Here is a 27,941-nt window from a genome sequence, read left to right as displayed (position 1 = left end):
TTTGTCTACTGTCCCGTAAAGAACCGTATTTGTGCTGGGTTTTGTCAATAATCTTTATCAACTGAAGGAAGTTCCTTTCGATCCCCAGTTGGCTAAAACATGTTTATTATCGTAAGCAGAGGTTGAAATTTATCGCCAGTGCTGAGAGGATCATATGACTTCTCTCCCTTAATTTATTAACGTGATGGATGCCATTAATAGATCTTTCGAATGTTGAACCACCTTTGCATTTCTGGGGTAAACCCGATCGGTCATGATGTATGTATCCTTTTGATTCATTGCTGGGTTTATTCTGCTACTGTTTTATTTAGGGTCCTTGCATTGACTTTTTCGCAAGTGGGACTGGTCTGGAAGGTCCCTTTGAATATAGTATGCAAATGGCAAAGAGCCGTCTCTGAGCTCAAGTGTCTCTCTCAGGAGGCCTGTGTCTCTTCTGTCGCTCTCAGGGTCCCTCTCTGTCCCACCCCGTACACACTGCTCCTGCGGCTGACCGAGGGTGGGAGCCACGACCAGATCCCCGAAGCAGCTGCAGAGGATGGGAGCTAGAGAATCGGGACCTTGAGCTTTGGAAGATTCTGCAAGGCTGCGACTCCCGAGACCAGCCAAGGGGCCCCTGGGCCTCTCATTGAAGACGGAGGCTTAAGAGCAATCCCCCCCTCCCTTCTTCTTCTGGTGGGGAGAGCCCTCCAGAGGAAGTGGCTAAGAAGGGCCCAGGGTCAGGGGTTAATGACCCCATTGTGCTCAAGGCTGACGGATGGCCCAGCGTGTCACCAGGGAGACCCCTTCCCCCTCCCAGCCATCATCTGAGGGAGGCATCCCTGCTGGCCTTTGATAACCGCTGAGGGCCACCCCCTGCCGTGGGGGACGCCAAGCCAGCCTCTTTGGTGGGGTCTGGTGTGCTGGGGCCCCAGAACGTAGGTCTCTAACCCCTCTGCTTCGCACCTACCCCTATTCCCCACCACCAGGCACTCTAAGTAGTGGGGTTGCTGACCAAAGGCGCTGGCCATGACCCTCCCCCCACGTCTCGGACACCCAGTACAGCCGGTCCCGTGCCAGCCCCGCCCCTCTTGTAAATGACCACATCCTCAGAAGTGACCCGATGTGGCCCAACATTTTGGATGGGACCCGGGGACGCCTTGGTCCAGGCTGTCCTCAGGACCAGGGGTACACAGCCAGGTCCCCTGACTTCCTGCTCAAACGTGCCCCTTCTGAGACCAAGGCTGGATGCTGAGGTGAATCCGATACGTCCTCCCTTGAGGGGCTCACAGGCCAGCAGGGAGCAGCTGGGGGCGGGGGGGGGGGGTGGGGGGTGGGGCAGTCGGAACATGAACATCAAAGTAGAAATGTGGTAAGTTCGGTAAGCCCAGAGTACTCTGGGGTGTCAGAAGAGGAACCCCTAGCCCAGCCAGGAGGTCAGGGAAGCTTCCAGAAAGAGATGATGCTGGGCTGACTCTAAAAGGGTGAACAGAAGTTAGACCAAAGGGCGTGGCGGCGGCAGCAGCAGCAAAGAAAGGCATCCCAGGCAGAGGGAACAGCATATGCGAAGGCACAGAGTAAACCCGGCGTGGTGGGTGTGTGAGCCACAGCAGTTCAGTGGTGAGACGTGAGGCTAAGCGGGTCGGCAGGGCCAGGGTTTCCAGGCACGGACAGGCCATGCTAGATGTTGAGACTTGGCAGTTTGCCGCTCGGGCGGGGAAAAGAGCTGAGAGCCGGGTTCTAACTGTGCCCCCATCCATCCATTTAGTCTTTATTCATCCGGCTCCCCGAGCAGCAGCGTGACTGGGGCAGGTCACTTCCTCATGAACAGCCCCCCACGAGCTGGCCCCCTCTGAGCCGCCTGGTCCCAGCCCCCAAGTGGGACCTTGGGAGACACAGCTGGATGATGAACACAGACATACCGCCAGTGAGTGCTGTGGGCAGCGGCTGGTCGCAGTCCCAGAACTGCCATAGGGTGTGGGGGACAGAAGCTTGAAAGAGATGGTTTCAGGGTGAAAACAGGTCTTAACAACAGCCTCTCGGAGCCACACCAGCCCCGGATGTGAAGGGGGACTTCTTGGTACAGGGGAAAAATACAACCCTCCCCCCCACCCCCCGCCCATGTCACTGGATTTTCTGTTATTTGCAGTCAAAACGCATTCCTAACTGACCCAAGCTCCTTACCTCAAGCTGAAAAATATATAAATACACTCCAAGATCTCGTATATTCACATAAATAGATCTCCCAGAGAAACAGGACTCCTTCTTAAAGACAGGATACACACCATGTCTTCATTTCAAATAACTTTATTTTTTTTAACTAATTTTATTCTTTTGAGACAGAGAGAGACAGAGCATGAGCAGAGGAGGGGCAGAGAGAGAGGGAGACCCAGAATCCGAAGCAGGCTCCGGGCTCCGAGCTGTCAGCACAGAGCCCGACGCGGGCCTCGAACCCACAAACCACGAGATCACGACCTGGGCCGAAATCGGACGCTCAACCGACGGAGCCACCCAGGCGCCCCTACATCTTGGTTTTCACTTAGGATTACACGGAAGACATTTCCTCGGTCGTTAAAAATTCGTCGTAAACATCACTTTCAATGGCTGCGTCACGCTCTGTCCCCGGACCGTGACCCTCCCCTACTGCTGAGCATTAAGGTGGTGGCCAGTCGGTCATATTCTACACGAGGCAACAGACCTCTTTGCGCGTAACTGCTGATTCATACCTGGTTTGCTCCTACGTGTCCTCCCTTGAAATCAGGCGGCAGATGCTGTTATCTACGAGGCCAACTCAGCAACTCTGTGTTTTGTTTGTTTCTTTTGTGATAACATCAGATCGACCCTCTTGGCGAATGTTTAAGTTTAAGCAACAGTTTCTGCCCGCCTGCGCGGTCCCTCCGTCCACACCCTTTCTGATGACCTTCCTCTTATCCTGCCCTGGCTGGGCTCAGAAATCAGAGCGCCGAGGTGTTGAAAGTGTGTCAGATTGCGGGGACGGGGTCGGGAGAAGAGCCGATGGGTGGGGGGAGGGGGGCCACCGCGAGGCCTGCCCTGGGAGTCTGGTCCACTCTGCGCCCTCCAGGGAGGGGGTGAGGGGAGCTCGGAAACGTGGGGGGTCATGTAAGCACCCAGGCCCAACTGTGTGGCCAACTGGGGCCTGGCAGCCAGTGGGGGAGGAGGGAGGTGCAGCCCGCACCTGGGGGAAGGGGGCTGGCGGCCATAGGAAGCATCTGGGAGCCGCTCTGCCCCCTGCCCTGGTGACAGGCTGCCCAGGACCAGGGCAGGAACACGTCCGGAGAAACTGCAGCTGAGCCCCTGGAGGACAGACCCGCAGCTCCTCGGGACACGAGCACCTGGCCAGCGCTCAGAACACCCAGAGGAGAAGGGACATTGCCATTTTGGACCCCGGTCCCCCTCAGGCAAGAGGCTGCCTGTGCTGGGTCCTCTTCCGGCTCCACCCACCCTCTCTGATCCCCTAGGCTTCCTTCTTCCAGGGCTTTCTGTGGAGACAAGAACCTCAGGACCCCCTTGCCTCCCCAGCCCCCCTCCTCCATCGCAGAGAGGAGAGGCCCCTTGACCTCCCCTCCTTCAGCCTGCAAATGACTTTATAGACCCCATCTCATGCCCTTCCCTCCCTCAAGCCAGGGTTCCCCCGCTCCATCCAGCTCAGGACCGCCCCACCCCCACTCCAGGAGCCCCTCCCCCCACTCAGCCCACCTCGGTGCCACACCCTCATCATCTCTTCTAAGAACGACCCACCATCCTCCGGTCCCCTTCAGCTACTGCCCTCTATCTCCCCTTGCGTTTGGCTTCCCTGAAGCCCTGTCTACACCTGCTGTCTACACTTCTTCCCTGGCCGTATGCTCCTCCGTTCTCCCCCCAGTCCCCAATCCTGCTCTGGCGAAGGCTCCGTGGCACTGGACCCCCTCCCCCAACTCCCTCCCTGTCTGTCTGGGTTACCTCGCTGGCCACCCGCCCTCTGTGACAGTGTGTCTCCTTCTCTGACCCCCTCCGCCCGCTCTCAGCTGGGTGCCCACTCTCCCCAGGGCTTCATGACGAATCGGCTCCTCTGACAGCCCCCCCCCCCCCGCCCCACCAGACCCCAGGGTCCAGACCCACGAAACCAACTGTCTCCACCTGGGGGGCCCTCGGGACCTCCAACTCCACCTGCCCACTGCCGACCGACCTCAACATCTGCCCCTACCTGACACCCCACCTGTCAAGCCACACCCAACAGCCACCAGTGTCCCCAGCCATGCTGCCGCCCCCCACCGTGCCGTCGGTCCAGCCCATCTACGCCTCTCCAACGTTTATTTATTTTTGGGACAGAGAGAGACAGAGCATGAACGGGGGAGGGTCAGAAAGAGGGAGACACAGAATCGGAAACAGGCTCCAGGCTCTGAGCCATCAGCCCAGAGCCTGACGCGGGGCTCGAACTCACGGACCGCGAGATCGTGACCTGGCTGAAGTCGGACGCTTAACCGACTGCGCCACTCAGGCGCCCCTACGCCTCTCCAGTCAGTCAGAGCCATGCTCATCGTCCCTGACTGCTCTCCAGGCCTCGGCAGCCTCTCTCCCAGCCCTCGCCATCTTCCCTGGCTCCCACTGGCCGCAAGAGAGAGCCCCGTCACAGCGACAAGGTCAGGGGCCCGTGGGTGGCAGAGGTGTGGGGGAGGGGAGCCGACCGAACCACGCATGGAAGGGGCAATGAGGCAGGCCACGCACGCTCCTCCTCTCTTCTTCAGATGCCCCCACGTCGGCTCGTACCCGGGCTGCCCTCGGAGCCTCTCCACGCGTCCCCACCCCGGGCCCGGGGCCCTGGTCCGTCACAGCCTTGGGCCCCAGGGCAGTTAGGACGTCTCACTCTCAGCTGCGGCGTGAGGCGAGGGTGGTAAGGGTGCCCCTCACAGGGTTCATTGGGAGGATTTAAATAAGGTGATACGAGGGCTTAGGAGAACGTCTGGCACCGAGCACACGCTATAGAACGTCTGCTGTCACCGCTCTTATGCGTCACCACCTCCGGGCGCTGGGGCTCCTCTGCGCCACCCCCCCCCCCCATGCCTCCCACCTGCCCCAGGAGCTCCCTTCACCCTCGTCCAGACCCCCAGCCCAGACCTCCCCGGCATCTGCCCCCAGACTCAGCGCGTCCTCCCTCCCCGAGCCATCCCGTCCCGCTGTGTCCCTCGCTCGGGAAATGGAGTGACCTCCCACCTAACCAGTCTCCGTCACCAGCTCAGTGGTCACAGGCCGGGCGCTGGCGTCTGGCTTCCGTCCACGGCTCGCCAGCCTCAGGGTCTCGGGCGGATCACGTCGCCTCGCTGCACCTCGGTGTCCTGGACGACAAGACAGGGGTGACCATAATGCCTTCTCCGTTAGCCTGTTTTCGGGATTATGAGAAAATGTATGGACAGCGTAAGCCCTTGGTGGACGTGGCCATTGGCGCATCCTCTCGCACCTGGACAACTCGGCCGCTTCTAACCCGGTCCTTGCCCCTGTCTTGCCCACAGCACGTCTGCACATGTGTCGTAAAGGCCCCAGTCGTGGAGCGTGACCCCATGCAGGACACTGAGCAAAGTCCTGCCACGAGCTCGATCCCTCAACCATTTCGGCACCTCCAGAGACAGGGGCTGTTACCCTCGTTTTACAAACGAGGGAGCTGAGGCCCGAGACCCCGCGACTGGAGTTAACCACTACCTCAGGGTACACCGGCGGCATTCATGCATTGATCCAAAACATTTATTGAGCGCCTGCTGTATGCCGGGCACTGAGCCGGGCGCTGGGAAAACAGTAATAAACCAGACTGGCACAGACCCAGCCCTGACCCCTTTAAAATCCTTCAGCGACCACCCCACTATCCCTCGAGACCTCGTCCGTGTACCTTATCGGGACATCCACAGCAGGAGCCCCCCTGACTACCCTCGGCAGCCCACGTGGTTCCTCCCCCTACCCACCTCTCCCACCTTCCCTGTCCCCACTCTGCTCTGGCACACGGGTGGCCTCTTTACCCCATCGCACACCATTCACCTTCTTCTCAGCCCCAGCCCCACCCCCTCTGCCAGCTCCTTTCCTACCTTCCGTCTCAATTTCGTTGCCTGGTTAACTTATCCTCGTCTTTTCAGGCTCTGTCCTTGGTCCCCTGCTCCAAGAAGCCTTCCTGCCTCAACCTCCCAGCCAGTGGTGAGCTCCCAGGCCCCCTCTCTGACAGCCCACTGGCTCTCTACGGCTGTAGCTCTCCTCCTGGACTGTGGCTCCTTGAGGGCAGGCCCAGGGGGGTGTATTCAGCTCTGGATAAATCTTCGTGCCCTCTCTGTTCCCCCCAGCTGCCCATCCACCCATCCCCAATCTACCCATTTTACTTCTCGCAGTGGCCCGAAGGCCCCAGACCCAGCTCAGTGGTCACAGGGGAATATACATCACGGGTACACGCGGGTGCTCTGTTTCACATCTCTGTAGACACAGGGACGGAGTGTGATAGGGGAATCGATGGATGTTTGAGGCACCCGAATACAACATCCTCAGGGCTCTGGCTCCTGTGGTTGCAGAGGGGGTGGCTGGGACTGCTGTGACCCACCTAAGTCCCCTCCCCGAGTCCCTGGGCCTCTCGAGGGGTGGGGAGCGGCCCCGGAAAGAGACAACAACCAGAGCTGGAATCTAACCGGGTGAGCGCCGAGTCCTGGCCCCGGATCCTCTCTGGGCCTGTTTCCTCATCTGAAAAATGTTGTCGTCAGCCTGTCCCTGCCTGCCTTGCAGGCCTGTTGTGAGGAGGCAAGGGAGGGGACAGTGGACAGAGACCGTCTTCCCTTGAGAGCAGACACTTCAGTATCTGACCGGCTTCCTGACACTCCCATCTCGGGCACAATCTGTTCCGTTTGCAAAAAAACTCCAGTATATTTGGTTTTAGGCTTCCTCTGGTGGCCCAGATCCATCTCGGCGTATCCCATGGGTCAGGGCACATTCTGAGGGCTCTTTCCTGGAGAGGTTTCAGGGGAGGAGCACGCAGCTCCGTCTAGCTGCAGCATCTGCTCACTGAGCCCCTGGTGGGGAAGGACACTTACCCCGCTGAGCCTCAGTCTCCACCTGTGGAAGACGGGGTGTCACTCCCGCCCCTTGGGCTGCTGTGCGGGTCAAGCGAGATGGTGGATGGGAAGGTGTCTTGTCTCAGTGCAAGGAGGCGGCCCGGGTCAGGGTGGTGGGTGGGAGGGTCCCTCCCCCCACTCCCTGGAGGACAGGAGGTGCACCACAAGACCTCCTGCTGAGCCCCAGCCACCCCACTGTGGCCTCCCCAACCCCGCAAGCCTCACGGAAGCCCGGGACCGCCTGGAATGGCCGCTCTCAAAATGGCCGCCGCGGCCACAAGGCCCCTTCTCCTCCCTGGGCGCCTTGAGAGAGGGAGGGCACCACAGCCAGACCATGGTCACTCCTCACAGCCCAGGGGTGCAGTGTGGGGCGGGAGGCGGGGAGGAGGGAGTTGGGGTGGGTGGGGGGCCGGGGAAGAGCCAGAGAGAGGGGCAGGGAGAGGAACAAAAGGTCCCTTTGTGGAGCGGAGCAGGGAGAAGAGGGAGCGCATTACCCAATGCCCAGAAGCCATGTTGGTAACAAGAGAACCATTCTCTGCTTCACTTGGAAAACAACTTGGAGCAGAGAGAGACAGGGAGAGATTTAACCCCATGGGCGCGGGGCGCAGGGGCCTGAGGCCACTGTGGGAGGCGGGGAGGGAGTGAGGGTATGCTAAGGGGGTTTTTGGGCCCTGAGCAGGGCCATTTCCTGTCTCCCAGGCCTAGTCTGTGGTTCATAGGTCCAGAGGCCCAATATGGCTGCTTGGCCAAGTCCCAGAAGCCTTTGGACCCAGGGACTGGAGCCATGGCTTCTGTTGCCCGGGTCTGGTCAGACGGGTGACCCATGCCTACTCCAAGTTCCAGGGCCTGGCCCACCCCAACCCTGGGGAGGACTCCCCTGAATCTTTACATCTTCTGGCTTCGGGTCCTAGGGCTGATTGCTTCGGGTTCCAGAGCCACCCAGCCTCCACTTGCCTCCTTTTGCTGACAGGGAGCATATTTCCTCCTCGGGAAGTCCCTTCCATTGGTGCAGTTTTGCCTATTAGAAAATTTTTCCTAAAATGTAATCAAATCTCTTTCATCCCTACCCAGCTTTCTCCCCTTCCCCCACTTTCCACCCACCAGCCCCGGTTCTCAGGCTCCTAGAGACTCCATCGGTTAATAACGCACGTAAGAAGAGATATTGCTCTGGGCACTCAGTATGTATTCACTAAATGACCATTGCTACCTTGGGGTCAGCTGGGCTCAAGGGAGCTGCTGTCCCCTCTGCTGATGCTCTCATTCTAAAAGCACCTAACAGAGGGCCACAACATGGGAGGCACTCCATGGATATGCAGAAGAAAGAGGTCCTTCCCTCCCTCCCTCCTCCCTCCCTCCCTCCTTCCTTCCTCCCTCTCTCCCTTCCTCCCTTCCTTCCTTCCCTCCTCCTACAAATATGAGTTGGGCACCAGCCATGTACCCAGCACTGTCCCAGCTCTGGGGTTACAGCAGTGGACAAAACAGACACCCCTGCCCTCGCGGAGAGGATGTTCTTGTCAGGATCGACGATAAACAAGTGAATATACAAGCTACTGTCAGGTGGCCACGGGCTCTACGATGACAAACAAAGCCGGGTCAGGGGAGGGAGGGACAGGAAGGGCATACATTAGACACGGTGGTCAGGGGAGGCCCCTGGAAGGGTGTGTGCCGTTTGACAAAGATCTGAATGTAGAGAGCAAGAGTCTCTGGGAGCAGAATGTTCCAGGCACTGGGAGCCGCACGTGGGAAGGCCTTGAGAGGGAACGTGCTGGGGATTCTAGGAGCCGAGAGGAGGCCAGAGTGAGGGGAGCAGAGGGACCAGGGGAGATGAGGGAAAGGGGGTCAGATCACGGAGGAATATAGAGAAGCCTAGACGTGAGGGTCCCACAGGAGCTTGGGGCAGGGGCGGGGGTGTGGTCTGAGTTCCATTTGGACAAGGACATTCTGGCTGCCATGCAAGAAATAAACTGTAGAAGGTCAAGGGTGAGGGCTAGAGACCTGCCAGGGCTTTTGCCACAGCCCCCCAAGCCCTATGTGCTCCCATCCCTGGTGGCTACTCACCCCCACGTTGCCCACCCTCTCATAAGTATGGTCCCGTCATTCTTTGAATTAGTGTTGACCTAGCGCCTGCTATATGTTAAGGCTGGGAACAGGCAGGTTCCTAAAGAGAACAAGGTTGCCCCCAGGGGTGGTTCATAATGGTGGGGTTCCAGGCCCCCGCAGTGGAACCATTGGGAGGGTGAACTTGGCCGTGGACACCCTGGTTTAAGAACAAAGCCTCTTCTTCGGGGAGTTTTCAAAGCTTCACCAAGAACTCTCAGGACATTGCCCCCCTGAGCCCCACACGGTGCTGTGACATTGCAAATGGCCCAGCAAAGCAGGGGCTTGGTGGCCTACCTCCCGCCCCCCACCTCAGGCAGGTCCCTGGCTTCCCAGAGCCTCAGTTTCCTCATCTGTAAGACCACACACACCTTGCAGGTTTGATACGTGCATAAAAAGGCGGCAGTTCAGGGCGCCTGGGTGGCTCAGTCGGTTGGGCATCTGACTTCTTTTTTTTTTTTTTTTTTTTTTTAAATTTTTTTTTCCACGTTTTTATTTATTTTTGGGACAGAGAGAGACAGAGCATGAACGGGGGAGGGGCAGAGAGAGAGGGAGACACAGAATCGGAAACAGGCTCCAGGCTCTGAGCCATCAGCCCAGAGCCCGACGCGGGGCTCGAACTCACGGACCGCGAGATCGTGACCTGGCTGAAGTCGGACGCTTAACCGACTGCGCCACCCAGGCGAGGGCATCTGACTTCAGCTCAGGTCATGAAGTTGCTTCCGTGAGTTCGAGCCCCACGTCAGGCTCTGTGCTGACAGCTCAGAGCCTGGAGCCTGCTTTGGATTCTGTGTCCCCTCTCTCTCTCTACCCCTCCCCTGCTTGCTCGTGCGCTCTCTCTCAAAAATAAATAAAGATAAAAAAAATTTTTTTTTCTAAAGCAGCAGTTCATTCTTCTGGAGCAGAAACTGGGGCTTGAAGAGGTAAATGATGGCTCAAGGTCGCCACCCGGTCACCACCTGGGGAGGGGCGGTGCCTCCCTACCCCCAATGCCAGGGCTTTCCCTCCACCCTCTGTGTGCTCCCAGTACAACTGTGGGTACCTCGGCTCAGCCCCAGTCAAGTGCCCGGAGTGGTGATGTGGGCCGGAGCGGGACGGTGGCTTCTGAAACTGGCGACAATATCAGGGGACCCTCCAACAGCAGACAGGCCGGCGGGTGGGGAAGGAAGGCTGCATGGCCCAGAGGGCCAGAAGCAGGACGGACTTTGGAGTTCCAGGTGAAGAGAAAGGAAATATGCCCCTCCTAGGCCCCAGCCTGGATCTCGGCACTTGGGGGGAGGGGGGGGGGTGCAGGTGGCAGAGAGAGAGCGAGGGAGAGACAGAGAGAGAAAGTGCAAGTGAGTGCCGTGTCCCTGTCTGCTCCCCCCACCAACTTGCTGTGGGTCCCTTGGCCTCTGGGACCTCTGCATCAACTGCCTGGCCTCATCCCTTCTGGCCCCTTAGAACCCTAGCGAAGGTTCTGGCATATGGGAGGCTGCTATGGGTGGTTCCTGCGCTCCCCGCTGGGTTCCAGGCCCCGGGCACCATTTACAAGATAATCCCTCACCATGGTTGGTGACAGGCTGACAAAAGAGAGAGAGGGAGATGGCCCCGGCAGGGGGCAGGGAAGGCTTCCCAGTTGTAGTTGGTATTTCCAGGGATGGGCAGGGCTTGTACGCAGAAGGAACCACCCAAGTTAAAGGCACAGAGCAGGGAACCAGGTTGCAGAGCGGGAAGTGAGAGGCTGGAGAGGCAAGATAGCCCCCCAGGCCAGGCCAGGACCCCAAGTCTCACCTCCACCCCTCCCAGCCTCGGCTTAAAGCTCCTGGCCTCCACCACGTGTCTCTGCTGGCCAGTCGCTGTCTAGAGCCACGCACTGCGGCCCCTCTGAGAAGCCCTCCCTCACCCCAGGCCAGGTAGAGAATCACTGCCCTGGGAGTAGTTCATTCAGTCCCAGGAGGAAGGAACTATGATTGTACCCGTTTTACAGAGGAGGAAAGTGAGCCTCAGGGAAACAGCAGTATGGTCCAGGCCAGGCTTCGGGCTCGCGGACCAGGGTGCGGGCAGTTCTGGAAGGCAGGAAAGGCAGCCAGTGGGGACAGCGAGCCCAGCGTGGCCAGGCCTGGGGAAGTCGAGAGACAGACGGCCTGTGGCAAGGCAGCAGGCCCGAAATGGTGTTGGGGGGGGGGGGTCCCGCAGGAGGAAGGGGAACCGGCTGTGGACCCTTCCAGCTGTGGACCACAGACCGAGCCGCGAAGGGGCATCTGGAGAGGTCAGAGGGGCTGGGAGAGCAGGGGAGTCACCGCACAGAGCCCTGGCGTTCAGCGCTCACCCCCCAACCCCCCGTGCCCTGCTCGGGTTTGGCCCTAGGTGCCCGCCCCTGGGGCTTGTGCTGGGAGTGGGGGTCAGGCGACGGTCACGGGCCTCTCTCACCCCACAGCCAAAGGGGTCAGCCCCCCGATGGAAAGTGCGCCAGAGTCAGTGCGGGTCACGCGGGAAGTCACCCAGTGTGGGCCCAGTGCCCTGGCCCACGTCACACATTCGTCCTGCCAGCGCAGGACGGAAGCCTCGAGGCCCTTCCATGTGGCGCTGTCGTCAGTCAGAGGAGTCACATGGGGGGCGGGCAGCGGGGGCCACGGCGCCTTCCTGAGGTCTCCCCGCCTCCGCCCCGCCCCTCGGGATCCTGCCACAGCTCTCCGGAAAAACAACCGGGGAAATCGAGTGGAAACACAAATCCGCCACCCGGTCCCTCCTGCTCCCTCGGGCCCGACCCCCACCCCGTGCACCCAGGGAGGGGCTCTACCCCAGAGGCTAGGCCAGCCCGGCAGGGCTTGCCTGGGTCCCAGGATGCCAGCAGCTGGGCCTGTCCCTCGATCTGGGTCGCACAGAGCCGGCCCCTCCCCGGGAGGACGTGGGCCCTGGGGCTCGAACCCCTCCCTCCTTCCCTTCAACCTCCAGGGTCGGGCATCCGGGGCCGGGGAAATTCCAGGCCTCGCTCTACCGAGGACTAGCTGGTCACCCTGGGCAAGTCCCTCCCTCTCTATGAGCCTCAGCTTCCTCATCTGGAAAATGGGATTGAGCAGTCCCACGTCACAGGGCTGATAAAGAAAGACGAGGAACTGGGGAAGGACAGCACCGTGTAAACTGTAGAGGGCAGTGCCACGGACTGTCCCTTTGATTTTCACAGAGAGGAGTTGCCTCCCAGGGGGAAGAGTCTATTCAGGGGACGTGAATTACAGATGGGAGTAAGGGGTCCCTGCGGTTGCTTCCCTCTGACCAGCAAGGGCCCCTCCGCGGCCCACCCAGCCCTGCTCAGCCTCCCTGCCTCCCACCTCGGGCAGCCTCACCCCTCCCAGCACCGGCCACCCCAAACACCTCTCCTTCCGGAGCCCTCTTATAGCTCCTACACGGACAGGCTGCTTCCGGGCCTGAAACACCATTCTTGACAGTTTCTCCGTCTTCAAGAGTCAGACCAACTGTCTCTCCCCCGCGAAGCTTCCCGATTCAGGGGCCGAGGGAGCAGCCCCCACCACCCCTGCTACACCCCACGGTAGGCGCCAGGGCTCTGGCTAACCCCTCCGGAGTTCCCGGCCCACACTCAGCACCGGGCCCAACAGGTGTGTGAGCAGGTGCAACCTGGGAAGCGGACCCCCAGACTCCACTCAGGGCCCCTCCCCCTGCCTCTCCTGGACCCACCCGGCCTCCCCTGCTGACAGATTCAAGGCCTGCTAATCCCCTGCCAGGTGACAGGTGTGCCTTTCCTGGAGGGGACATGACAGCTCTGCTGGGAAGATGGCTGGGAGGGGAGGGGAGGGGAGGGGAGGGGAGGGGAGGCCGGCCGGTTAGAAAGTGGGCAACAGCTGGGGCGCCTGGGTGGCGCAGTCGGTTAAGCGTCCGACTTCAGCCAGGTCACGATCTCGCGGTCCGTGAGTTCGAGCCCCGAGTCGGGCTCTGGGCTGATGGCTCAGAGCCTGGAGCCTGTTTCCGATTCTGTGTCTCCCTCTCTCTCTGCCCCTCCCCCGTTCATGCTCTGTCTCTCTCTGTCCCCAAAATAAATAAACGTTGAAAAAAAAAATTTTTTTTAAAAAGAAAGTGGGCAACAGCATCCCAGGGGGTGACCGCGCTACCAGAGAGGGGACAACGGATGTGAGCAACATTTTGAGGGAAAAACTGTCGTGGCTGATGATTAGCCGTGAGGGGATGAAAGGGCGGATGAGTCAAAAATGACTCCGAAGTTTCACGCCTGGGTCACTGGAGAACAGTGGGGCCATTGATGGAGCAGGGCAGTGGGGGGGGGGGGGGAGAGGGGGGGCTGGTGGGGGGGCAGGATGGTGACTTGGGCTTGGGACATGGGCTCAGCTTTTGGGGGAAGAAGTAACCCCAGAGGTCATCCAGTTCACACATGAGGAAACCCCGGCTCGGCGGGGAGGGGGGGAGCGGCCACTTGGCCAGGACACCAAGCTGGTGGGTGTCGGGGCCGAGGCCAGGGACCCGGCCAGGGTCAGTCCCTCACCTAACACATAGTGTGAGGCCGGTGCCAGGCTGGGTCCGGGATGCGCTTGGGAGCCCCGCAGGCAAATCAGACCCAACCCCCCACCTTCAGGGGTTCCCTATCCGGTGGAAGGGACACGGCCATGATTACCACCTGATCGACGGGGTCCCCACAGGGCATGGTGGGGACTCAGAGGCCAGGCTTCCCGGGGAGGGACAGGGGGAAGGAGGGAAGGGGGCGTAACTAAGGAGGGATGGCAACACCACGATTCTCAGAAGCGGGGGGTATGTGCCAAGTGCATCTCGTGGCGCCAGCCAACAAGCTACGAGGTATCGCTGTTCCCATTTTACAGATGAGGTTGAGAAAGACTGAGCAGATTACCCAGGGCCACACAGGTTCCCGTGCTCTTAATCCCTGCTTCCTGGAAAAAGGGCGCTGGAGCTGAGGCCTGATGGACGAGTAGGAGTTTTCCAAGAGACAGGGAGGGAGAGGGAGGCACCAGGAGGAGGAACCGACATGTCTCAAGGCCCAGAGGCGCTGGTGGTCTGTAGTCCGGGGCCACCCATGTGGCTCTCCCTGTCCCACGCCCCGTCCCCGGTCCCCTCACCGCACAGGCTCCCGAGGCCTTCCCAGCGCAGTGCTCTCCCACCCACACGTCCCCCTGCACCCTCACTCCAGCCCACGACGACCCTGCCAAAGCAGGTCAGCCCAGAGGAGCGAGGGGTTGGCCTGGGTCACCCAGCACGTGCGCAGCGGAACCAAGGCTCAAACCCACAGGTCCTGGGGTTTCAGAGGCCCCTGAGCTTGGACAGACCACAGAGTGGTTCCTCCGGGGTGGGTAGGTCTCCATCCCCGGGGCCCCACCCCTGGCAGGCCCCGCTGGAAAAGCAAACCCGGAGAGAAGGGGAATTAAGCACTGGAAATCACAGCTGATAACCCTGGGTGACCTAGTGCCCAGGAATCAGCTCACCCCAGCATGGGCGAGCCAATTGTTACATTTTCTGGAACCTTCCAAGCCCGTTGGGGTCAGCCGGGAAGCCCGAACCGGGCCCTGGTGGGAGTTCTCACACTGTGAAAGTCCACCCCTGTATGGCCACCCTGTCCCGCAACAAAGCTGGCTGTTAAGCACACCGCTGTCTAGGGGGGGCCCTCTCCTGGTTCCCCAGGAGGCTTCTGGGTTCTCTTAAGGTCCCGGCCCAGCCTTGGGCTCTTGAGGGACTTGCTCTCGCACAGAATCCATTAGCATTTTCTGCTCGCCCCGGATTAAGACCCAAACTTCTCCCTAAGAGCCCTTCCAGCTCCATCACCAGCCAATCTTTCCAGCTGCGCCTTCAACTGCTCCCTTCGCGCCCCCCCTGCTCCAGCCGCACAAAATAAGATGCTACGTGTTGAATAGGCCCTCGCTTTCCAGAAGCCACACCTTTGCTTGTGCCGTTGGCTCCCCCTGGCACGCCTTTCTTTCCTCTTTGCCTCCTGAAATCCTAACCGCTGGGTAAGGTTTATTCACAACTGGCGCTCCATAAATGTTCTTTGAGTGGCTCACCCTGCCACCAGGCTGATCCTGGGGCCCCAGGAGACCCTGACTCCTGTCCCCTGGCTCAGGACAGAAGCCCACCAGAACTCCCTCGCCATCCCAGTCGGCTTGTAGTCTCCCGGAGAATGGGGCCCTCGTGGAAGACAGGCGGCCCTCAGGTTCATCCTTCAAAGCCCAACTCGGATGCTACCTCGGTCAAGCGGTCTTGCCTAGATAATAGTCCTCCATTAACGCTCACCCTGCTGCCTTGCACGTGTCCGGATGGTCACACTCATGGCACCGGGCGGTGCTTATCTGTCTGTGCGTCCATTGCCCCACCAGACCACAGCCAACTGAGGCAAGACAGGCCCTTCTTTAAGGCTGAGCTCTCAGCCTGGTGCCCCACGGGCTTGAATTGACTCCGTCGCGGTCTTGGGCAAATCATCCCTTGGCCCCGGGCCTCAGTTTCCCCCTCCTTACAAACTAGACTTCGGTGGGGTAACCTCCAAAGACTTTGTGCCCTTCACAAAGGATTCTGTGCATATGGGCCCTCCCTCTCCCCATCGTCTCTAACCTTCCAGTCTCCTTCTGGAACCTCCCAGCCCTCCCTGGCAGCCTTCACCCCTTCCCCCCCCCCCCCCACAACAGACCACACCGCTCATGCCTCAGGTGCCTGAACTCCAGGTTCCTGGGCGCTCTTTTCTCTCAGGCTCTGGGTTCCTGAAAGGGCAGAGGCCTTGCCCGCCCACCCCTGGCCCTGCCCAGTCGGCACCCTTAAGGGCCCGTCAATGGGTTGCAATGGAGCGAGCAGCCGGGGCCTGCGGGGCCTTTTGTGAACCTGGGAGTCCCTGTTCAGACAGGCCCAGAGTCGCCTGCCCATCACAGCGGGGCTCCCCCTCAACCCCCCCTGGGCCAACAGCCACATCTCGCTTTCTGCCTGTTCTGCTCCAACCTCGGGAGGATGTGTATGTTCGGGAGCGTGTGGGGTTAGACGGCCGCCCATCCTACACAGAGAATTCCGGGGGACCTTGTGGCCACTGTCCTCTCTCAATCTCCGCCTTCTCCTTCATCTCCGGAGCACCCCCTGAGACAGATGTGCACAGGCCAACCCACACACGGGCCCACCCAGAGACTGACGCGTGTGCCCCCACCAGTCACCCGGTACTGACACTTGGGGCACCGGGAAGGGTCACTCGTGCCATCGGGTCTGTTGACTGCCGGGGAACCACGTGAGGTTGCTAGAAGGGGCTCTGAACGCCTTGCTGGTCCTGAAATCCAAGTACCAAACGCCTCCCACCCCAGCCCTGCCTCCCTAAGTAACCGGAGCCCCTCAGGGCTCTCGTGGGGACGACCCCCTTCAATCCGGGCTCTCACACGCCCCTGGGCAGAGGCAGGGCTCAGGATGGGAACAAGCTGCAGGACGGCAGGAGAATCTAGGGTCGGCCAGTCCATCCCGGGAGGCTCCAGGGAGCGGGCGGCCTCTTGGGTGATGCGGGTAGAATGGTTTAGAGCGAGGACTCTGACGCCTCCTCCCCGGGGGGCCAGGTGACCGTTAGCCAAAGCCCAACCTCTCTGGATCTCAGTGGCCCCGTCTGTAGGACAGGGGTAGGTAAGAGCGCCTACCTCGTGCAGCTGTCATGCCTGGGCGAGCGAGCGGACGTCGCCCGCAGGGCCTGGCACCCAGCAAGTGTTCGCTGAACCTCAGCCGCTGCCGTTAGGAGGTTAGACGAGGGCTGTGCACTCGCCCTGGGCTGGGTGCTGGGGAAAGCACCCAAGGCCCCTGCCCTCGGCGAGCTCGCGAAGATGGGAGGGGAGGTGCAGACAGGGGGAGAGCGGTGCCCCGTGCAGAGGTGCGTGGATGCGGGCGCGCACACGTGCGCTCTCTGCAGGTGCTGCGGGAGACCGACAGGACGGTTGAGGGGCCAGGCCCCTGAGCGACCAGGGACCCCCCCCCCCCCCCCCCGCAAAAGAGGAGAGGCGTGGCCCCAGAACAGCGATATGCTGAATCCGCCGGTTTCAGGACCCTCGCCGCCAGCAAGGGAAGCTGCTACCAAGCCCTTTCCCCCCTCATTATGCACGAGGCCCCCAGCCCCACGCAGGGCGATGCACCTGCTTCTCGCACCTCCGCACCCGCAGCCTTGTCCGTGCAGCCACTCCCATAGGCGCCACCTCCCCTAAGAGGTACGTGACCCTCGGGGGCTTTGCTGTAATCATTAGCGCCTGTCTGTCCTTGACCGCTAGTTGAGTGAATGAATGAATGAGCGCGCGCGCAGCACGCACGCACGCACGCACGCAGGAAGGAATGGAGTCACTGCCACATGCCCCCTAGACACTGGTGATTCACCTGATGACCGACACCATCCCGCACCCCGTGACTGCACCACACACGCCACGGGAGCTCTGGCTCACATCCAGCCGGGCCATCACCACCCTGGCGAGCCTCGTGGAAAGCCGCTGTCTCTGGGCGGGCATGCCCCCTCCCCATCCATCCACCCCCCCCCACCCACCCACGCACACTTTCCCTCTCCCCCGGGGCAGCTGGTGGGAGGGTGGGGGCTGGGGTGGGGCAGGACCAGAGGGGCCTCAGAGGCAGCAGGGCAGGGGGCTGGGGGAGGCTGGGAAAGTCCAGGCTGTCCCTCCTGGGGGGCGGTGGGCGGCGTGGCGGGGCGCTCACAGGGATGAGGGAGGGAGGAGGGTCGCCGGCCCGGTACAGCTGCGGTCCCCTCCCCAGCAGCCTGCCCGGGTGCAGAAAGGCCTCTTTGTTCTCCGCCTTTAAAGGGTAAGAGAAACACTTATGCATGGCAAATTAGCCCAAAAATGTATTTCTCTAAAACACCCAATTGTCTCACCAGGCCTGCAGCTGCGGGGAAGTTCCAGGGAGCCGGGGGAGGGGGAGGCTTTGGGGTGACCCTGGGGGACAGGGAGAGGCGGCGGAGAAAGAGGGGCCATCTCGCCTTCCCGCCTCTGCTATCAGAATCTCACAGGTGCAGGAGGGCACAGCTGGGGAGGGCCCTGGGGTCAGGGAGACAACCCCTGGTGTTACAGAGAGGGAAACTGAGGCCCAGAGAGGTGGCGTCACGGCGGCAGAGTGAGTGCTGGCCCTAGGGAAAGGGTGGCTCCCGGGTCTCTTGGACTCTCTCAGCTGTACGCACCGCCTTGTCCTTGCTGAAGGGGAAGGGACCCTGCTGTCCCAGGGTCATCCAAGCCAGCCGCCCTGGGTGGCTCTGCTCACAAGCTGCTCGCCCAGCTTCAGTGCCCAGGAAGATGGGCAACTAAGCCCCGCCTCATCTCCAACCGGGTACTTCTGAAGGCCAGCATGCCTGGGGACCGTGGGGGACGCAGGCAGAGGCGCCCGATGGGATCCTCCACGAAAGTCTTCTCCCAGGAGCAGGCAGGGGAGCCCCCTTGGTCAGGGAATTGAGCCCAACACATGTGCGTGCATGGTGCTCCCACGCCAGGCACTCTCTCCAGGAGCCAGCGCTGGGTGGGGTCTCGGGAGCATCTCTGGGCTCCCAAAGGCGAATCAGAGACAGCCCTGTCCCCACGGAGCTCCTAGTCCCACAGCGGAGACAGAAGAGTAAATAATAACTACCTATCATGACCGTCCCACGGAGAGGTGAGCTCCAACAGAGAGCCACAAGCATGGAGGACAGGGTGTGCGGGGCGGTCCTGAGAAGGGCCCCCAGGTTGGGCCCCGAAGGGCACGTCTGAGAGTGAGAGGGTGCCTCTAGGCAGCAGAACAGCACAAGGACACAGCGGTGGGGGGGGGGGGGTCCTGAGACCACTCCTCTGACATCAGAACTCAGAGGCGCTGATTTAAGAGCATTCGTTGAGCATCGTCCGAGTTCCAGCCCGAGTGGGAGACGCAGGAGAAGGAGGAAGCGTGGTCCTGACCCCGGGGGGGGGGGGGGGGGGGGGGGGGGGGCGGGGGGTCTTGCCAACTTGACCTAGCGAGCTTATGACACCCACACAAAAACCACTGCGCTGCCGTGAAAAGTCCCAAAAGGAGGGTGCAGAGTCGGGGCCCCCGGACCCTCAGCTCCTGTGAGACCCTCAGCAACCCAGGCTCCGTTTGTGCATCTGTACAACGGGGTGATGACATCCACTCAGGAAGACGGTCATGAGGAGTGAAAAGAGCCAAAGCCATTGTCTCAGCCCCTCCAGAGATCCTCGGTAAACGTTAGCTCTGGTCCCCAGAGAAGTCTGGAAATGAGAGAGATGGGCGAACGGGGGAGAAGGGGGACGATGTGTGGAGGGGGGGCGGTGAGCGTTGTGTGCTGTGATTGCGCGCAGAGGCGTGGGTCTGAGTGCGGGTGTCGTGAGCGTGTGCGTGCGTGAGTGGGTGAGTTGTGCCTGCGTGTGAGTGTGGGTTGTGCGCGAGCACGCGCGCGTGTGAACGAGCGTGCGCGTGCGTTGTGCTTGTGTGCGAGCACACGCGCGGGGGGCACGGGTGCGTGCGCGCGGGGGCACGTGGGGGTGAGCCCAGGAGGGGGCGTGTGAACACGGGAGTCCGGGTGCACGTGGGGTCTGCCGCGAAAGGATCGCTTCTGGAATGTTTTCCCGGAAAGGGGGCTGAGCCAAACCTCAAAATGTCCAGAAGCCCGGCGCCCTGGAGAGCGTGCTCTCAGGTGGCTGGAGAGGCCAGAAAGGAGACCAGGGGCCTCCAAGGGGCCAGGAAACACCAAGAAGGGGGACACGTGCCGTGAGGTGGAGGCCTCCTCTCTACCCGGCCTCCCCGAGTTCAAGGTGGCCCCAGCACTGGAGCCAGACCCCCGGGGAGGAGCAAGTCTTACCTAGTGTCCCCTCCCCTCCCTCCCACCCCCATGCTTATCAGAGGATCTCTGAGCCTTCGCCCGCCCTCCAGGAGAGACCCAGGTTCCCCAGCCGGGTCAGCCACACCCTCCAGGGGCTGTCCCTGCCCCCCCCCCACTCTCCCTGCTCCCCTCCTGCCCCCCAGTCTCCTTGACGCCCCCCCCCCACACACCCAGTCTGTGCAGGGACTTCGGAGACAGCCTTCCGCGGCCCTGTAACGTCTCGTGCTCTCACCTGTACGCGTCGATGACGGTCCTCATGGCACGCGGTAATCCACAAACCCGTGATTCCCAAACCATGGGAAAAACTTGTCCAAACGCTCTCTCTCTCTCTCTCTCTCTAGAAGGCATCGGGAATGGGAAGCAGGGACTCGAAGGGATATTTGCACACCCGTGTTCCCAGCAGATGACTCGCGGTGGCTGACAGGTGAAGAGAACCCGGGTGCCCGTCACCAGGCGAATGGACGACCAAACGTGGTGTGTGCAGGCAACGGGCTGCCACTCGGCCACAACACGGACCAACCTTGAAGACATCACACTTGGCGAAAGAGCCAGACGTCAGAAGCCGGATACCGTCTGACTGCACCCACGTGAGGTACCTAGAGCGCTTAAACTCACAGCGACAAAAGACGGCAGTGACTGCCAGGGCTGCGGCGGTGGGGGGGCGGGGGGGGGGGCGCAGAACGGGGAGTTCGTGTCCCGGGCCCAGCGCGGGGTGTGAGTGGGACAAAGGGACAGTAACAAATGGCTTTTCTCGGACGAGGTTCCCTCGGGCCCTCCTGTGCACTCTGGGGTCACCCGTCACCACCTCCGACCTCAGACCGGGAACGTCCCGAGTAGGGGTGGGACATCCCAGGGGAAACACGGAGTGACCCGGTGGGGTGCAAAAAGAAAGTGTCAGAATCTCTTTCCGTGTTTATTCTTTCCCTCGTTATTTTTTTTTTTTAATTTTTTTTTTAACGTTTATTTATTTTTGAGACAGAGAGAGAGAGAGAGAGAGAGAGAGAGCATGAATGGGGGAGGGGCAAAGAGAGAGGGAGACACAGAATCGGAAGCAGGCTCCAGGCTCCGAGCCATCAGCCCAGAGCCCAACGCGGGGCTCGAACCCACGGACCGCGAGATCGTGACCTGAGCTGAAGTCGGACGCTTAACCGACTGAGCCACCCAGGCGCCCCTTCCCTCGTTGTTTTGAAACTTCTACCGTGTGTGTATTTAATACAATAGTACTTGTGAATGATCTGCGAATAGATAGGCCTTGAGAGCTGACTTCGGAACTAACTAGATCCTGAGAAATTCCTTTTTCTAGCCTTCACTTTCCGAAACTCAGGAACCACACGTATTTCAGTGATGGCCTCAGGACTCACACCCCGGCGTCTGATTCTTGCCCTCCAGATTCAGGAGCCAAACCACCTCCGATGTGAGGAATATTTGTACGTGTGCCGGGACTTTGTGCCCACATGTTTTCACGGAGGAAGCACCATGAAAAACGGCCAAGTCAGCCACGTAGACCAGGGGGGTGGTGAAGCCTCGTGGCCCCGCTTAGCAGCCGGGAGAAGCGAGACCGTCGTTCCCGCGCGGCCAGGAGACAGAGGCCACCAGCCCGCTTTTGTAGGTGACGAAAGCAAGGCTCAGGGGGTTCGTGAGCTTCTCCGGGTTACGGGGCTGGAAGGTGTCAGAGCCGAGACTCAAACCCCCAGGTCTCACCCGCAAACCACGCTGTTCCTGGCAGAGGTCCTCCCTCACCAGACCATGAGGAAGAGCTTGGCAAAGGCAGCCCCCGTGGCCACGTTCCCTTTTTGCCAGCAAGTTCAAGGCTGCCCCCCACAACACACACACACACGCACACACACGCCCTGCCTGGCCAGTTCTTCCTTGGCTACACACCTTAGTTCAAGGTCACCCTTCCGTAGCCGGGGCTCCCCTGGCCTGGCTTTCCCGTGCTGCTCATCCCCCCCCCCCCCCCCCGGGCGGCAGAGGGCTCCCTGAGGCCTCTCCTCTGTGGTCTGGTGCACAGCAGGGCTCAGCGCATGGTCGTGAGTGGGGGGCAGGTGCGACGCACACACAGAGGAGCCCTCCCTTGGCCGTACGTGTGGGCGCAGGACTGAGGCCCCTTCTGGCGCCGACATCCCACGGCGACCCTGACTCCGAGGTCCGCGAACATGCAGCCAACCAGCAGACCAGAAAGAACCCAGGGGTAGGAGATGCTCAGAAGGGGAGGAGAAGGAGAACAGAGAGACACAGGGGACGGGGGGCAGAGACTTCAAAGGGGCACCTTCCCCCTCTTCAGCCCCTGGAAGGTGACAGCAGAAAAGAACCAAGAAACAGATCAGTGTCAACGGGCAGGTCCGGCCCCGACCTTCTTAAAAGGCCGCTGCAGACCTCGGCGGCAGGGGCCCCACTCACACGACGGGGGCACGCCGCCCTCCCCCCTGCCAGTGGCCTGACTTCAGCTGGTGCCCCAACTCCGTGTCCACCGCTGCCCTCCCACGGGACCCCTCTCTGTTTGCCTGGGGCGGCCCTCCGTTCCTGGGCAGGTGCCGTGCTCGAGCCATCTGGGAGGAAGGCTGTGTGGTCCGCGGGGGTCACAACCAGGACCCCCAACCTGAGAGTCTCCCGCCAGCAGGCAGCGGGGCACAGGCCCTCAGCTGATGTGTCGTCCAGGGCTCAGATGCCGGTCACGTGGGACGGCCAGGACCCTCAGGGGACGCAGCGGCTGGGGGCTGGAGGGACCGAGAGGACGAAACCTGGTGTCATCCTCCCCCCCCCCCGCCCATCCTGACCCTGCCCACAGCCACACACGTGCCCCTAGACACCTGTGCCGTCGTCAGCACACCCCCAGACACAAGTACGCCCCCACTGACACCCTCCCAGCACACGTGAACGCACACAAGTCCACTCGTACATTCATATGTCACCGTGCAAAGCACGTCTGCCCACGTGCACAGGAGGAAGGGCCAGATGCCCCCAAGACTGCCCTTTCCCTCCTGTTCGACCCTCTTCCACCCCTTCCCGCCCCTTCCCACCCCTAACAATCTGTTGGCAATCCCCAGGCCAGGGGGCTGGCTCTCGGGCCCCTGAAGAGTCAGGATTTCACGTGCCCAGGCCATCCTGGTCCTCCAGAGGCCAACCCCTCCCCCGCGTCTAACCCCCAGCCCCTCATCACACACAGCACGCCCTGGCCTCCTCCGTGGGCTACCTGGAGCCAGGACCTTCCTCCCTGCCCTGCTGTGCTCTCCTGGCACACCCGGGTGCTCCCGGGTCCGCTGAAGGCTTCCAGAGATCGGAGTCTGCCAGGAAAACCTTGGTGGACGGAGCTACTAGGGAACAAGACGCAAAAAAACGCATCTGTTCAGGAGGTCAGCCCCAACGCAGGTCAACTAACACTCAAAGACAGAGCCTCAGAGGGAGCCCCGACCCTAGCTAGGGAGCGTCAGTCAAACCTGGGTGATAGCCTCAGCCCTGACCCCAGCCTGAGCCTAAGGCCTGACCCTGACCCTGGCCCCGGCCTGTAGCCTGAACCTAAACTCAAAATGAATGCGTATAAGCCTCGAACTTGGCCACAGACTGGACCCTGATCCTGACCCCCAAAATAGGCCCTCATCCTGGTCACAGCCTGAGCCTTGACTCCAGAAGGAGCCGTCTGTGACACTGTCTATAAACTGAGCCCTGTTGCAAACCCTCATCCTGACCCCAGACTGAATGCTTATCCCGGCCTGAGCTTGAACCCTGATCTTGACCCCACTCTGAGCCCTTGCCCTCTTCCAAAATGAACCTTTGCCAGAGCCACAGCCGGAGCCCTGACACCGGCCCCAGGTTGAGCCCTGGTCCTGCCCCCAGCTGAGTGCTAACTCGGACTGCAGTCTGGGTTCTGAGCCCATACACAGCCTGAGCCCCGGTCCTGCCCCCAGCTGAGTATTAACCCTGATCACAGCCCGAACCTGAGCCTTAAGCCAATCTTCTCGAAATACTCTGCCTTTATTCATATGAGGAATGGTCCTCACCGCTTTCTCAAGCACAGAAAGTCCTAGCTGCAGTCTGAGAAGACCTGGAGAACTTTCTACAGGACCCACACGATAGCCATTGCCATGTGGCAGGACGGGGCCTATCGTTCCCATTTTATAGGTTCTCAGGGAGGCTAAACTTGTTCCATGTGGTTCCGATGAATAGCCCTGGAACCAAAAAGCAGAAGCAATAAGGAGACAGATTTAAAAAGAACTTTCCCGGGGTACCTGGGTGGCTCAGTCGGTTAAGTCTCTGACTTGGGCTCAGGTCATGATCTCATGGTTCGTGAGTTCCAGCCCCTCGTCGGGCTCTGGGCTGACAGCTTGGAGCCTGGAGCCTGCTTTGGATTCTGTGTCTTCCCTCTCTCTCTACCCCTCCCCCGTTTGTGCTGTCTCGCTCTCTCTCAAAAATAAATAAACACTAAAAAAAAAAAAAAAAAAGAATTTCCCAAAAGTCTGGGCTGGGCCAGGACCGAAGGAGCCGCGTGTAGACTGTGGATCACTGGAGATGTGCCAGCAGAGGTGGGTGATTTGCTGCCGGTGCTACAGAGAGGCCCAGGAAGTGGCAGGGACAGGTCCACAGCCTCCGAGGGCTCTGCCAGCCCCGAGATGTCGAGGGGGCGTCACGTCTCATTCAGGTGCCCTGTACTCTCTCCCCTGTCAGCCCAGCAGCCAGACCTGGAAGGGCCTCAGGGTCCTGCCAACTGATGAGGGAGAGACCCAAGCCAGCCAGGTGGGACCGGAGTTCCATCCTCCCCTGTTCAGGCTCCTCTCCCTACGCCCCTGCCCCCCCCTCAAGGCCCGGACTAGGCCTAAATAGGAGACGAGGCCCACCTTGCCAAGTTGGCACTGGGCCCCATCACTCTGGGAGCAGTGCTGGGCCATCTGTCCGGTGGACCTCTGCCCCAGGCTCAGAGGTACAGACCCAGAAGTGGGGAGGAGACGCCACCGTTTCCAAAATGCCAAGATAGCCCTTCTCCCCCAACATCCCCATCGCGGACCCTGGACATCGAGACCCAGAGGGGTTTAGTGACCTGCCTTGGGTGGCACAGCCAGGCAGGGGCACCTCGGGAGGCGGACCCCAGACCTCGGCACCTGCCCCACTCTGGCACGGCCCGACAGATGCCCAAGGAGGGCTGGGGGGTGGTAGGGGCACCTGGTGCCAGGCAGCAGAGGCCGGGGCGGGGGGCTGCCGGCCCCTCGCACCGCCGCCCCCTTCCCCCTCCGCCCGCACCCCGGCCTGGCTCCATCCACCCGAGTGCCCAGCTGCCGGCACATCCGCCCAGGCCCAGACATCAATCCACACCAGGGCCCTCGCTCCCTCTTTCTTTTCTGCCCTCCTCTTCCCTCCCCAGCTCACGTCTTTTTTTTTTTTTTTTTTTTTCTCCTCTCTCTCTTCCAACATGTCATTACAGTAGAAACAAAAAGCGCGGGAACAATGCGGGCATTGACGGCGGCCCCCTCTCGGCCCCCTCCCCCCGCGGTGCGTGCCAGCACTCTTTCCACCCGCCCAGGGCTGGAGCCTCTGCCAAAGGAGCCCTGCTAATAAACAAGAGGAACCAGATAAACCAGGAACACAATAGAGGGATTTGTTGCACTTAGAATGGTGGGAACAATGTCAACGTCGCGCGCAGCTGCTTCTAAGCCCCCACCCCACCAAGTCCTGCCAAGCAGCCCCCTCGCCCCCAGCCCCTCTGATTTATGAAAGGTCAGAGGGCATCATGGCTAAAGGGCCCCTTCCTCGCATCCCTCATCCCTTGTTAACCCTTGGGACACAATGGTCCCTTCTCTGGGAGGTGGCGGTGGGGGCGGGTGTCATGCACAGCACTTCCTGGAGCATCCTGGGGCCGGCTGGTGGTGGCGCAGAGGGAGGAGCCGGCTCCAAGATGCCTTGGGGCCTGGGGCTTCGTCCAGAGTGAAGGCCCCACGGCAGGAGGCCGTCTTAGTGACCCCCAAGGGTGTGGCCAGAGCCCACAATGAAGTCTACAATCTGGCAACGCAGGCTGCTGCCCGAGCTGTGTGTTCAGGGCCAGAGATCCGCTGATGCCCTGGTGGCTGCCGAGTCTGAGTCCCTCGCTAGAGGCTGGGTTGTGGGGATGAGTGAGACACGATCCCTGATTGGGGGGAACACAGGGGATGGGTGAGTGGGAGCCCAGGCTGTGGGCCTGATGTTGCTGGTGCTGGGCAGGTGGACGGATGGATGGTGGGGACAGTTCTGGGGGGGGGGGGAGGTGATGCTCCAGCGAAGGGGGCAGCACCAGCAGAGGCAGGATAGATGGTTCCCGCAGAAGTGGGAATCCGACCCCCCCTCTGCCCCTTCACCACCAATCCCTCCTTACTAAAATGAGGATGATAGTAATTTCTACGTCACAGGTACTTGGGAAGATCAAACGCTGCACGTAAGATACGTAGCACAGAGCCTGGCACATGGTTGGGGTCAATAGCGTGGCCCCTATTATTACTGTGGTGGTGGTCGTGGTCATGGTGGATGTTCACAACCACGCTGAGGCCCGCCTGGGGCAGGGTCTTCTCTCTGGTCACACAGCTGGCATTTACAGAGGCAGGATTCCAACCCAGCCTCCATACTCCCAATCCAGGAATCTTTCTTGCCTACTCGACTGCCCTGGGATGGACACACCCAATACTAGGAATCTGGGATTGAGCGACAGAGGAATGCTAACCCACCTATTTGGGAGCTGATCCCCAAATTGGCTTTAGCCCGTCTTCCCTCCTTAAAAAAAAAAAAAAATCACATGAAATCCTTCACATTGAAGCCCAAACTGGAAGAAGGAGGACACGGAGGAAAACCTCCCGTCACCCACCTCTCACCTCTGCTGAGCAGGGGCCTCCTGACAACAGTCTGACTCTCACCCCCTGCAAACCACCCCCACCATCCCTGCTGAGGCCCCAGGCATCCTGTGTGGGCACCGGCGCTCTCTCCGACAGGGGAAAGTCAGTGTTCGTACTAACCACTAAACTCCAATCCTTTAGAAAACCCTGTTAGATTTATTTTCAAAACACATCCAGGATGCCCAATCTTACTTGTTTCCACACTGTCCTGGAAAGCCTAGCCAGTGCGATAAGGCAAGAAAATGAAATAAAAGGCATACAGATCGGAAAGGAAGAAGCAACACGTTGGGCATGGAACCTAGTCACAGATAAGTCATGGGGACAGGCTAGAATAGACACTGGGGAGCTAGAGATGGAACTTCATTGCCCTCTCCTTGATTGTGAGCCGGCCTCCGTGACTCATTTCCAACAGAGTATGAGAAGGGCATGTGGTATCTTTACGGTGGAGGAATCTGGCAAACACCGTCTTCACCCAGTTGGGGTTGATGTCACCGTGAAGGTGTACCCGTGTCCTGTGTACCCCCTAATATGATGCAGCGAGAAGGGCACGTCCTCTGCGCCCACATGGTGTTCTCCCCCCAGATCCATCCTTTCAGTCTAATGATGAGAAAACACTAGAAAAGCTCAAATTGAGGGGCATTCTAAAAAATGCCTGACCAGTAAGTACTGTTCAAAAATGTCAAGGTCATGAAACACAAGGAAAGATGACTAAAGAACTGTCACAGATGGGAGGAGGCTAAGGATGACAAATTAAGGCAATGTGGGAGCCTGGCTTGGCTCCTGGGACAAAAACAGAACATTGGAGGAAGCTGGGTGAAGGGTATACAGGGACTCTTTGTACTGTCTTTACAACTCTTCTGTCAGTCTAAAATTATGTCAAACTAAAAAGTTAAAAAAAAAAAAGCCTATCACTTAATATAGCATAAAAATACAAATGCTTAGGGATAAATTGGACAAAAGATGAAACCCATAAAACATTTTGCTGAGAGAAATGAAGGAAGGCATCAATCAATGGAGAGATGAAACCCGTTCATTGATGAAAAGACTCAATGTTGTTAAGATATCAGTCCCCCCCCCCCACCAAATTGTTTTATAGATTGCATCGTATCCCAATAGGAATTCCAGCAAGCTATTTTGGAAAAACTG

At 60.0% G+C, this 27,941-nt stretch overlaps 1 long non-coding RNA gene across 1 annotated transcript in view; it reads right to left on the bottom strand.

The window, feature by feature from the left end:
• LOC123591592 overlaps window positions 1-27,941 on the bottom strand; it is a 59,366-nt gene that overhangs the window by 8,955 nt on the left and 22,470 nt on the right. The window contains exons 2-4 of the long non-coding RNA XR_006709417.1: window positions 20,180-20,364; window positions 18,726-19,336; window positions 5,188-8,070 (exon numbers count right to left, since the gene is read on the bottom strand). This is a non-coding gene — a long non-coding RNA (uncharacterized LOC123591592). The remainder of the gene's footprint in view (window positions 1-5,187; window positions 8,071-18,725; window positions 19,337-20,179; window positions 20,365-27,941) is intronic.

Source organism: Leopardus geoffroyi, chromosome B4 (genome assembly GCF_018350155.1).
Source record: "Leopardus geoffroyi isolate Oge1 chromosome B4, O.geoffroyi_Oge1_pat1.0, whole genome shotgun sequence".
In the NCBI taxonomy this organism is placed as follows: Eukaryota; Metazoa; Chordata; class Mammalia; order Carnivora; family Felidae; genus Leopardus; species Leopardus geoffroyi.
This window is presented reverse-complemented; position numbering and strand designations above follow the sequence as displayed.